At 37.8% G+C, this 12,292-nt stretch overlaps 1 protein-coding gene across 1 annotated transcript in view; it reads left to right on the forward strand.

The window, feature by feature from the left end:
- The window catches only part of LOC135161574 (serine/threonine-protein kinase 17B-like), a 72,667-nt gene that overhangs the window by 35,608 nt on the left and 24,767 nt on the right, over positions 1-12,292 (forward strand). The window lies entirely within an intron of this gene.

Genomic DNA, 12,292 nt, shown 5'->3' on the forward strand with positions numbered 1-12,292 from the left:
TTTTTAATGACAGAAATAAGACTGAGGATTTTCGGCAATACGTTTGATTTGTGCTATAGCGAAGAAATAATCGTACCATATACATATACCCGGATTAGGAAATCCACCGATCGAGAAAATATGAAATCAATGGGCGCAGGTGCAGCGCAAATATTTTCATTTCCCGATTCCCCAGTATCGATTAAATCACATCCAGTGAAAGCGAAAGCCTTTTGCATGGGGATGACGTTATTTAATTTACAATTGACAAACAGAGACTTCAATCCTCGACTGTATACAATATATTGAGCAATAATTTACCGCATGACGAACAACCGCGATCTGAACATATCGTTAGGAAGTCAAATTGAATAATTTTTTTTTGTCTTCCTACTTCACTTGAACGTGTGTTGGCAAATAATTTGATTAGGGACTCGACCATTTGGCTCTATCAATGATTATTATTTTTTACGTATCAATTTACTGGAACATTGCTTTAGTCTGCTCCACCTATACGAGAAACAGCTAGACTTCAATTGAGTCAATTAAATTCACAAATTTTTTTTTCTGCAACTGATCATTTAAAACACGATAAATGGTCTGTTAATGTTGTGTTTATGGTTTGTGTGGTTTTCTCGTCGAGATCTTTGTTAGAAAATTGTCAATGTTTTTTGTGATCATTATAGTACAGTTTCCGAGAAAGTTACCGAACCGTAACGCCACACACGACTCCCTCTGACTCTTGCACAATCTCGTAATTAACGATAGAGGGAGGGGGGAAGGGAATAAAATTTTTTTATCATCAAAATTCCACTGGCTACGGTCTCGTAAATACGAGTAAAATATCAAACACCTGAGCTACTATTGTTGCACAATAGTTGTGAATTTGAATCACCATTCTTCACTAATTTTCACCTCTTTACGCGGCAACGGTTAAACAACATATTGAATTACACAATTGATTTGGATTAACACTCCAATTGTCCATAAATATGAGAACAATCGTGAGGCCGAGTAAATGGATACACAAGATCAAATCGATGGATTAAATCAATGGAAAATACATCTATACAATATCGTATGTTTAATGTTCATTTGGGGTACGTGGATATCGTTAGATGGCAAAGGCGTTGGACTATTGAGCAACGATTTAACGTGGTAGCATACGGTGAAAGGTTACTAACGACTACTTATTCCCTCCAGTTTTCTTCAATGCAACGTGTGGAATAAAAAATGTGAATTTACTGTTTCGACTTTTCACAACTACGTCGAATATTTCCGCTAATGTTTACGGCACTGTAGTAAAATTTTAATTATTTAGGAAATTATTACTACGTCATATACATAATTTTTATTGTACTAAAAAACCAATTTCTTTGATTTTATTAGTACTAAAAATTGGAGTAGAAAAAAAAATATGCACAGACATCATATGCCATTATTTGATAAGTGGAACAGAGGCTTCAAAAATCGTTACTGGATTTTTTAAAAGTGGATTGCAACCTAATTCCATTAATTTCCTTGGAAAAACAATCTGTCATTTTCAATTGAATAAAACGTTCAATTCTCGCAATGAGCTTAAGAAATTAACCTGTCACTCAAATATCGGTGATTTAAATTAAATTAAAAATCAGTAAATTAATAATTCAATTGCAACCACTTCGTAAATTATAAAAAAAAACAGTTTCATCGTTTACGGTAAATAATTTTAAACATTTCACGGACAATTTTCGAATGAACTTTCCGTAAAATTAATTCTTCCTTGCTCACTACCTAATGAAAATCCCGTGGGTGTGAATTAATGTTGACAACATGTAATTCTCCAGTCATTGAAGCACTCTGTATTAATTTTTTTTTCTCTGGCAAGGCCGTTCCAAAGGCCGCAATTCCGTTGACTCGTCGTTCATCCCAAAGGTACAATTGATATAAAATCCCTCCTCCTGACCCTCTCATCGATTTTTAACTGTCCCACGGCCTTTTATTCATCACCCACACACGTAATGTTGACAAACGTTCTTTCATTTGTTACGTTGGAATACCGTACATGACTCACACCTCGTGTGGAAGTTGATTTGGTAGTCAGTGTGTGCGGGTCAGTGGTGTATGTGGCACACCTTGATTTCTTATACATCTCCATGTGCGCAATGACATATTCCACTGGCTAATTATGATTCATCCCAAGGAGGCGTAAGATAACACTGGTTTCGAGCATTTATGGATATACGTCTGGTACAGTGAATTCACCATATTCAATTGATTTTATTTTTAATACACCCTCGGGTTTAATACGATATACTTTGTGGATTGGTTCATTCCAAGGTGCATTTACCTACTTTGGTTGGATGTGAAAAAATTCAAATGAGGGCCAATGCAGCTTTCACCGGACTGTTACACTTTGATTACACCATTCACCAAACGCACCCATTGAACTTCAATATTCATCTTAAAACGGCTTCATTCGAAATTCAATTAAGGATGTATGGGCATTGAGGTTGGGTTCAGTATTTTTTTATTCTCTTCATTTGAGAATGGCTGGGAGTTTGCAATCTCACGGGTGTGGATGCCACCGAGTATTCCAACATTTGTAAACAATTTTTTTTCTATATTTTCGGTGCTACTGGAGACAAATATTTATTTGCAGTGAAAATTCGGGAGCCTCTGAAACAAAACGTTACTACTTATATCTGCATTACCGACTGTTGGTAGTGCTGAAGAACAGTTATATCATAGTACGTCATAATTGATCAGTTGATAATCCATTAGTGCATCAATCAAGGCAAAACTAACAATAATTCCAATTGGCGCAGAAATTATAATAATAAGTGTTGGCGTGCGAAAAAGTGTAACTTTTCGTCCTAGCAGCACAATGGACTACTTTCTACTCACTCCAGGCTGCCATAATTTTCAAGCCACCGTTTTTCCTGGTATAAATAAAACCGCACTCCTCGTCAAAACATGTTTTTTTTCTTCTCAGTACATTGTTAAAACTTTCACCATTTTTTTTGCTTCAAATTGTACGAGTAATTCTCGAGCAATATTCAGCCGAGATGAACTCATTTGCCATGCTGTCTCCCTCTCCACAAATTCATTTGACATTTAAACCACGTGCTTAATTTGCCTCCTGAAACTTGAGCAGGCAAAAGTTAATGTCCTTCGATTTAAGTGGGAATGACCTGTCCCAGGTTGTGTTTGGAATTCACGAGACTCTGAAAATGCCCACAAGTGGCCACCAGGGGCGATAAAGAAACTGGCCAAGCTGAAACCGGTGGCCCCAGGGGCAGCCGAAATAACATGGAAAAATGTTTCAAGTGATATCCAGCAGTGTCCTTGAACAGTGAGTTTATTGACCGTTGCAATCAAAAATTCTACAGCTTCATTCAACCATTACCCAATACCGTAAACACCGATATACCCCATGTAATGACAATCGTTAATTTTTCCACTCCCATTCGCGACAATTAATTACTCAGCGTTTGAGCTGACTCGAATAGACTCCAGAATTTTCCATCTTTCAAGTCTGATGTGCCCGTTTCTCAAACAATAAAGCATTCCTGCTCATCGTTTGGTATACTTAACACTCGATTTGTCCACACAAGTCACGATTCTCATCGACTGGAGTATTTATTTAAGATGAAAAAGGAAGAATCGACAAGAAACATGGACGAAAAATCGTAGGAATCGATCTCATGCTCATCCACAAGGCACCGAAAAAACAAAAACAAAAACTGTTCCTTCTCCCCTGTCAAGATCAATTTTCGGGGAATTCAGTCATACATTAGGGACAACATTCTTTCAAATGAAATTTATAATATGACACATTTAGCACATGTAACTGGTTTATCTTTTAAAAAATCACCTCACCAACTTTATGCGGTCACATTTACAATCGTCGATGAGACGAAGTAACTCGAAAATGTTCATGAAAACAGTGGCGGAATCCTTTGATGGTTGATTTAAAATACAAGGAATCCCGATAAATCTTTTCGTACCTCGCAAGAAAGTAATATCGATAAAGTGGAACACGTGGACAACGGCGTTTCGTCTTCTTCTCTTTATTTCAATGCCATTTTTTTTTTTTTATTCTGAACATCTTCGCTACAATTTCGTACAGGTCTCGTTTCCTTTTTCCATTATTTCTCCTGTCTTCTCCTGAACTCCTGACCGAGACAACTCGCTGATCAGGAAGCCAATAGATTCTTTCATATTGCACTGACATAGGCCATTAAATAATTCTGGAGCATTAGAGGAACTGCACTCATTAGAATATCCACGTATACGGTTTATTGTAACGGTTTATGTTTTTTTTCTAATCTAACGACAAAATCGTTCCACTCGTTCAACACGCTTCGTGACCTCGAACTCATTTGGCTTGCTAAGTCTGTCCGTTCACTGTCTTCCAATGTCGGCAAAATTTTTTATTCATCTTTTTGTCTCGTATGAGGGGAGGGGGAATATGAGGAATTCACTTTGGGCATCATTCTATCCTGTAGGAAAGCCATGATCCTGCATACAATGCACCTCTGGCTTTTACTCTGATTCATATCGTAAAAGTTCGAACCACTTCCGCTGAGGCGTTTCACGACCTTTCCTGGCCTTCTGGTGTACCACGACACGGTGACTGATGAGGGGAAATCTTTGGTGCATCAGTGTGAAAAGATTTTTTTTTTTCATTCAAAAAATGAGAGCGAATTAGCATAAAATTAACAGCTAATAATCTCAAATAATCTTTGGAAATTGTTGCTTAGGTTTCTGAACGAAGAACGAACTATTTAATTCTCTTGGGAATTTATTCAAATCAATTATTCTCGGGGGTGATGAGCGGGCGGCGGGATGATGGAGGGAGGGGGAGGGGGGGAAGAGGATTTTTTTGCTCTTCGCAATCGGGGAGAGGGAAAAAACGTGGAGTGCACTCAGCTCGTTATACTATGCAAATTCTCTTCACGAGAGAGATGATCGTCAATCCTGATGACATTTAGTGGTGAAAAATTCAACAGGGTTATTGGTGTGGGTGTTCGTTTTCACTGCCGAGGCCATCACCTTCCTTCTTCGACACCGATAGAAGCTGTTTTTCTCTTGGCAACCGATAACTTTCTATTCATCCTCCCACTACTTTTCGTACTGTTGGGACTACAGTGTATTTATCGTTCGAACTGATTTTATTGGCCCGAGTTTTTTGTTTTTTTTTCGTATTTGTCAGCCCATTTGTTTTCAGATTCCCAATTGGTCTAGTTTGGAATGAAAGGACTTGGCCGCTGCTGATGACATTTTTTAACTATTGATCAATTCCAACGATTGGAAAAATTGTTCATGGTATTGTTATTGCTGTTTTTTGAGCTCAAGACTGATAGAATTTCTGATGTATTATTGGCTAACGAATAATTGTCCACTTGTCACTTCCCTAGACAGTCACATCAGTGATTTCTCTGACTTTGGTACAGATGAAAAATTTTTAATAATCATTTCTGAGTTATCTCAATACGAAAAAAAAACAAAAAATGTACTAAGTCTGTTCTTCGTTGACTTTGTCAGCTTCAGACCCCCGATTTCATCACTTTTTATCTCTACAATTGATCCAGTCAAGGTCGATAGGCTCTACTTCCGTTCCCCTCTGGTCTCTGTCATTCATCATTTTTTTAAAAATCTCTTTGTCTAACGCTTGTGATCGTGACTCACGCGGCTTCCCCTGGGTATCCCGCTGAGTGGTTCAATTTTTTTTTTAATGTTAAACCGAACAGACAAATCGCTCTACGTAAAAATTTAAGAAGCTCGAGGACATGAGCATTGGTTGCAAAAAAAAATAAAATAGTGCATTGAGTACGTGGGGCTCGTGACATTGTCATTGTTAGTTATTTCGTTGTGTTCTCTTTCTTCGGGTGAACGGCGCCGTCTCGACATTCTCAAAGTTGGTCACTCCTCTTGTATCCACAGCGGGAATTCTATTTTTTAAAAAATTTTTTCAGTCGTTCTATATTTGTTTAGGATTTTTTACGCACGTCAAGTTGAATTATTGATGTCCAGTGATAAAGGAAATTCCCCTGAGTGGTCTACCGGCAAAATTGACTGGATAATTACAAGAAAACGTTGAAACTATAATTTAGATCAACGCTTCACTATTCCCATTAATAGCAGATAATAAATTAAATTAATTAAAACCTTCGGCAAGTCACAACGGGTTTATTCACGGATGATCGCATGCCACCGGATATAATATGCCGCATCTTACCCACCGCTGCTCATAACTCGATATTAATTCATCATTTTTACTCGATTCATATTTTTCATTTTATTTCTTGAAAAATTCTCTCCTTTATTCGGTCTCGATGATTTCATATCATTTTTCTCTCATTTCAGTTATATTTTTTTTTCTCCCTGTTCGTCTTTCCTCGGTGAACCACAAAGTATATCGAATGCGTGGTACGCGTGCGTTCGATATAACTTGGGTATAAGAACCGGTAGAGAGGCTCGTTTAGGCTAATGGCTTCGGTCATTTTATGCAGCTGTGGACTATAATATCGTACGGGTGGAAATAAATAATAGAGAAATGGAATTCGAAGATCATTCGCATCATCGCGTCTTTGGGTACCGTAATTCTGTAACAGTTTTTCAGGTGGAGCATTCATTTGTAACTGTGTCATACAGGGAAGAAGAAACTTGCTCGTTATTCTTGGTAGAGTGATTATTATCGAAGAATTGAAATATCCATGAAAATTGATGGAAAATCATTCAATTTTTCAGACCATGATGAGGAAAAAAATTATTGCGTGATCGATGATGATCGGTGAGTTCGATCGCCAATCTGCAATTATGTGTTACCAAGATGTTGGTTAATATTCAGAATTGAGTTATTTCAACAGATTTATCGGCTTTCGTAAACATACAACCTAGTCTCGTTTCGAGAATCCTTCGGATATCGCGGGTTCTATGAAACATAACTGATGACATCGACGGAAAAACGATTGCATCGCCGATAGCAGTAGTCGGAATCGTTCCATAATTATTTGCTGGCATTAGAAAATTTACTGGAATTTGCAAATGTCGTTAGAAGAATTGTCCTAGTTAATTGAGGGTTACGTGAAAAACGAGGGATGAAGTCATTATTCTGAGGAACTTATGTTATCGTAATGAAATAATTAACTCCACACGTATACAAAATGTTTTGAGGAACCGCAATTAAGTATCGTGTCATTTATTAAATGAATCTCACGATGAGAATTTCCGGTTTTTAGGATGTTCTTCCATCAAATCTTGGATCATAATAATCACTACGATTAATTGCACTTTCTTAATAAAACGTCTTCTCTTCAATTTTATCATTGTTTTACTTAATTAAATATTACATGGAGAATAAAGAATGATGAGGTCAGTCTTCTAAGAAAGATAATACGATCGTACCGTAAAAACTAGCTCCATATGCATGAAAAATGTTTTGAGAACTATAGATATTAAACGTTATATGAAATAAATCTCCCTATTTACATTTCCCGAGTGTTGAATTATTTCCCTCAGAACTCCACTGATAATTAAAATTTTTTCACTATCTCAACCACATCTTTTCCCCAAAACGTGCCACCTAATGTCAATTTCAGAACCTTTTTAATGACCTGAGTTATGTGGGAAAGAGAATGATTCCATCATTATTCTAAGAAATCTGATGCTATCACAATCCAACAATTAACTCCATATGAATGCAAAACGTTTCGAGAAACTACAGACAACGCGTTCTACGAAAAAAAAAACCTCACGATCGTAATTTTCTACCTTTTCATTTTTCAAATCTCCAATGATAATGATCATTGGAATCGATGGAGATCTCTCAAACGATCCATAATTAATTATTACCCTGACCTGTCTCAACACCTTTCTCTCCAGAGCATGTAATTTAACCTCAATATTACCGACCCTCCTCACACCAAAGTTTCCAAAGTTTTTCCGACATCTCAACAACTCTCCAAGGATCATGAATTTTCAAATAAACATTTGACTCACTGGACTCGATTAGAAAGGCTCTACACATGTCTTCATAGTCAATATGTGTCATGCAGAGAGTGCCATATAATCTCACGGAAGGATGTTAAGAGTACGTCTTGCACGAGTGGCCGTATGTGTCATAATGTCCACTCGTCATAATGCCATGACGTTTTTTTTTTTAACATTAACCGTTTTATTTATCCGCGTTCTGTGTACTCTCAATCATTCAACTGCATATCGTGACGACACTGGGTCACGGATAGATAGAATTGCGTCATACATGTCATGAATACAGTAATGCAGTTGGGTTTGTTGAACTCAAACTATGTTGCGATGATTAATAAATGAAGACAAGGATTTTTCACTGCTTTTTGATTGATAGTTGAAGGAGTTCAACGGTAGAATTACCATTCGTTGAGTTAACAATATTCCATGAGAAAATATCGAATTCCTCGAATACTTTGTCAATGTCTGCAGGAGAAATCTCAAGTGGGTGTTTCTTTCGAAAAAAAAAAAAAAGAAAAAAAAACTAAATATCTTCACTTTCCCCAGTGTCAAGTTTTTCCAAATTCTTCACCACGGGGTATAACATCTTCAAGAATGTCTCCTTGATCCTCAAGCGGGCGTGGTTCAAAGCCAATTCTTCCAACAATGTCGCCCATCCAATGGTACATCCGTTGGTACGTGCCTCCAGACTCGAAGAGCCATAAGTCCAAGCCCAGGACAAAAGTGCACCATTGAACAAAGGAAAAATATGTGCGAGGAGACACATTAGAGTTCAAGGACGTGTCTGGTACACGATAAATGCCAGTGTATACGGATGTAGAGGTGGAATAACCGTTGGAGATTTTCATTATGTGAATGGGAAAATTTCATTCCATTATTTGTACGCACAATTATTGATGAGATGGGTGGGGTTCTCCTCCAGTGTTTGACATGAAAAAATTTATGGGTCAATTACACAGAAATGAACTTATGATTGTCAGATATTCATAATCATTCATTGAGAATGTGTCATCACTTCTCAGATATTCCATTCAATTATCAAAGGTCCACGTCACATTTTCATGGAAATCTATCACCAAATTTCAGTAACGCAATTCCGTTTGTTGCTGAAAATTAAAGACTTTGGTTCTCTGCATTGCGTTAAAATTTCTCTGCAGACTCCACCTATCGTCTATTTAACGACGAATTAATAACAATTTTTCTTCATTACTTCGCGTGTCTCCCTGTGGTTTTTGCGAAAGTTTTTTTTTTTTCAACTTAACCACTTGCGAGCGAATTTCTTCCGCTTGTCATTCCCTTAAGATTTGTTTCCATGCTGTACAAGCCAACCCATTTTGTGGTATAGTCACTCTCGTGCACACGGTAGATTGGTCCATACCGCTAACGGGCTTCTAATTATCTCATTACAAGGAGGAGGGGTTTTAAGCTCGATGTATGCAACGCGGAAATTCAAACTGGCCAACATAGTATGCTGTTTCGGTCCGGGGTCATTAATTATGCGAGCGCCTTCCATTGGCAATTAAGAGAATTAACGTAGACGGGGGTATTTATCTGTCTACCCCAATGGCGGAGGCTTTTCTCTTTTCCCCCATCGCCTTTTTCGGCTTTCTGTATCCATTCGGAACGCCCTGCAAATACCTAATGCTAATTCATTGCACAATATCTCAGTGAAATACCGAACTCACTGCGATAGTTCTTTTTTTTTTGCAAAACTGTTACGAAATTCCAGTGTTTCCCTCCTATTCAGACCACATCAATACTCAAATGGCAATTGAAAATTTACAAAAGTACACGTACAATAGACAGAGAAATTAATTTCAACAATTTGATTAGCTCATGTCCAACGGCGGTTTTCCGGGTTTAACGAACCCTCATTCTCATGTATAAACAGACTGATGGGTGTTTTAAAATGAGGATTTTCTAATGACAAAACAGTTACATTTGTCGCATTAACTCGAGCAAGGTGCGTGCGGTGAGACAAGTCAAGTTGATGACCAACAGATAGAACAGGTCATTCTTGATGGTACCTTCTTTTCTGACATTAAAGTCACGAAGAACAAAGAGCCACCCAAGGTGTAGATGTTTCCGTGGTTAATTCGTGAATGTCAACGCTAACTGAACATTACGGAATGTTAAAGTTTGACCTTAAAAGAAAGAAGAAAAGAATTACAAGGCACGATCGCCAGTGCGTTTAAGCACGAGAGACAATTTCCTGGTGCCTAGTCGGCATGTAGCAAAGAGCAATGGGGTCATTGATCCAATGGCCATTGGACAAGAGCTAGTTTTAATGGTCTTTGCTGTTCGACGAACCGGAAGGTTGATCATGGGTCCTTCCCTTGAATGTTAACCATGATATAGCACGTGGTGGAAGACTAGATATCAATGTCCATTCGGTGGATAGTGGAGATGTACGAGGGCTGAAAAGTTCTCCCCTTTGGTACACTTCGTGAGAAAATACCACTGGGGAGACACAACTTGTCTCATTTAAACTCAAACACGTTATCTATTTCAATGATTTGAATGGTGAATTAAATTAATCTACAGTGGTGGCAGTGGATGTGATGGACCAAAAAATAATGCTGGGATGGTACCCAGTGTTATTCGCGTCGTAGAATTCCCATGGAAATATAAACTTGATGGAAGAATCATAGTCTAACATAATATGTATTAATCACATGGGAAATACGATGACGCCTGTGATAAGCACAAGATCATGACCTGAAATCAGTGATTTTTCTTGGTCTGTTCTGTTGCATTCTGAGACAAGATCCGAGAGATCACAGGATCGATTGATGTTTATTGTCGGAACGACACTGGTTCACTGCCTTACCGCCTTTGGTGGGCAAGTGAAAGACGTTCCCAGAAAGATGAACGATTAAGATTTGTGTTTTGAGATTGTGTAGGGAAGGCAATTGGTTATCGTAGACCAACACCTGTGGAAAAAGGGAGTATCACATGTTGTATAAAATACCATGAAAATATACATGATGGTGTACTGTTATACACCTTTCTTGAATACATCCCGCAGGAGAGGCGTCAGGTGAAAGTGTTGGCTTTCTACAGCAGCAGATTCTTATACTGTATTATATGCATCATAAAAGCAAGCGATCAGGACGGCCCGTTGAGATATACCCGGAAGACTCGGAAATCTTTTGAATGTTGTGATGTATTTATGATGTACAAAGTGCCTAGTGTGGTACACCCTTTCCACTGCTTTTGTATCTAATCGTAACTCTAGAAGCTACCACAGTATATGTTGAATTTAAAAATTAAAAATGTATTTCTCAACATTACAAAACCATTTATTCTCTCACATCTTCCTGAATATATATATTTTTTTTTCAAATTATACATTCTCAGGAGTACATTGACGCCTTTTTCGTTCTGTTTGTACTTCCTGAGTCACTGGATACTGTAGGAGGTCACTATCGTTGGTAACACTTGCCCACCTCACGAGTTTGCTTCCTCATGATGGAGTTCACATAAGAAATTCCTAGTTTATTTATATCTCCTAAGAAAATACAATCGTACAAGTATTGTTATCCAACTGAATACAAAACGAGTGATTCCCCATACCGTTGGGAAAATCCATGTAATATAACAAAAGCTGCTCCAGTTTATAACTGAGAAAATTTTTCGTCAGAAGTAATACTCTGTTGGTGTACATCGCGCATCATATTATTTTCATTTGGTTGTGCGTCATTACAAAATTACCATCCCATTCGAAGAATGTAGGTCGTGGTCATTGCAACGAATGAAACCAGGAGGACCCGAAGATCCGGTATTATTATCATGTTTTTTTTTTTTTATCAATTTAAAAAGGTTATTTTTGCTCTTCAAAATGATTGTTCAAGTCAAACGAATTTACCATTCTCTTTTTCTCATTGCTGGATGACCCGTGAGGTAGAAAGAACAAAGGCTGACGCTGTAAAGTTGTTGTCTTTATCTCATCAGTTGGTGGCTTACAGTGTACAACCGAAGATCGACCGACAACTGTTGCTGAAACAACAGCCAAGTTGGGTCTCCTGGTGCGTAAAATTACGATGCCGCACACCGTGCACCAATAGTACAATTTCAACTTGCCTACACCTTCTCAGAAGATGATTCTACAGTTGTATATTTTTTTTCTTTCCATCTTTTACCATTCTATTTTCAAAGGTCTCGAAGTTACCTAGTATTTCTCTTCATGCTTGATCGATTCTTACGGCTAACAACCTTATCTCGAGCTACCTGAAGCATTTAGAGGACAAAGCCATCATTTGACATGATGACTAGAGCATTCTAATAACAAACAATAATCATAGAACATTAAACTGTTCATTGGATTCACCAAAAACAT

Source organism: Diachasmimorpha longicaudata, chromosome 4, assembly GCF_034640455.1.
Source record: "Diachasmimorpha longicaudata isolate KC_UGA_2023 chromosome 4, iyDiaLong2, whole genome shotgun sequence".
NCBI classification, from domain to species: Eukaryota; Metazoa; Arthropoda; class Insecta; order Hymenoptera; family Braconidae; genus Diachasmimorpha; species Diachasmimorpha longicaudata.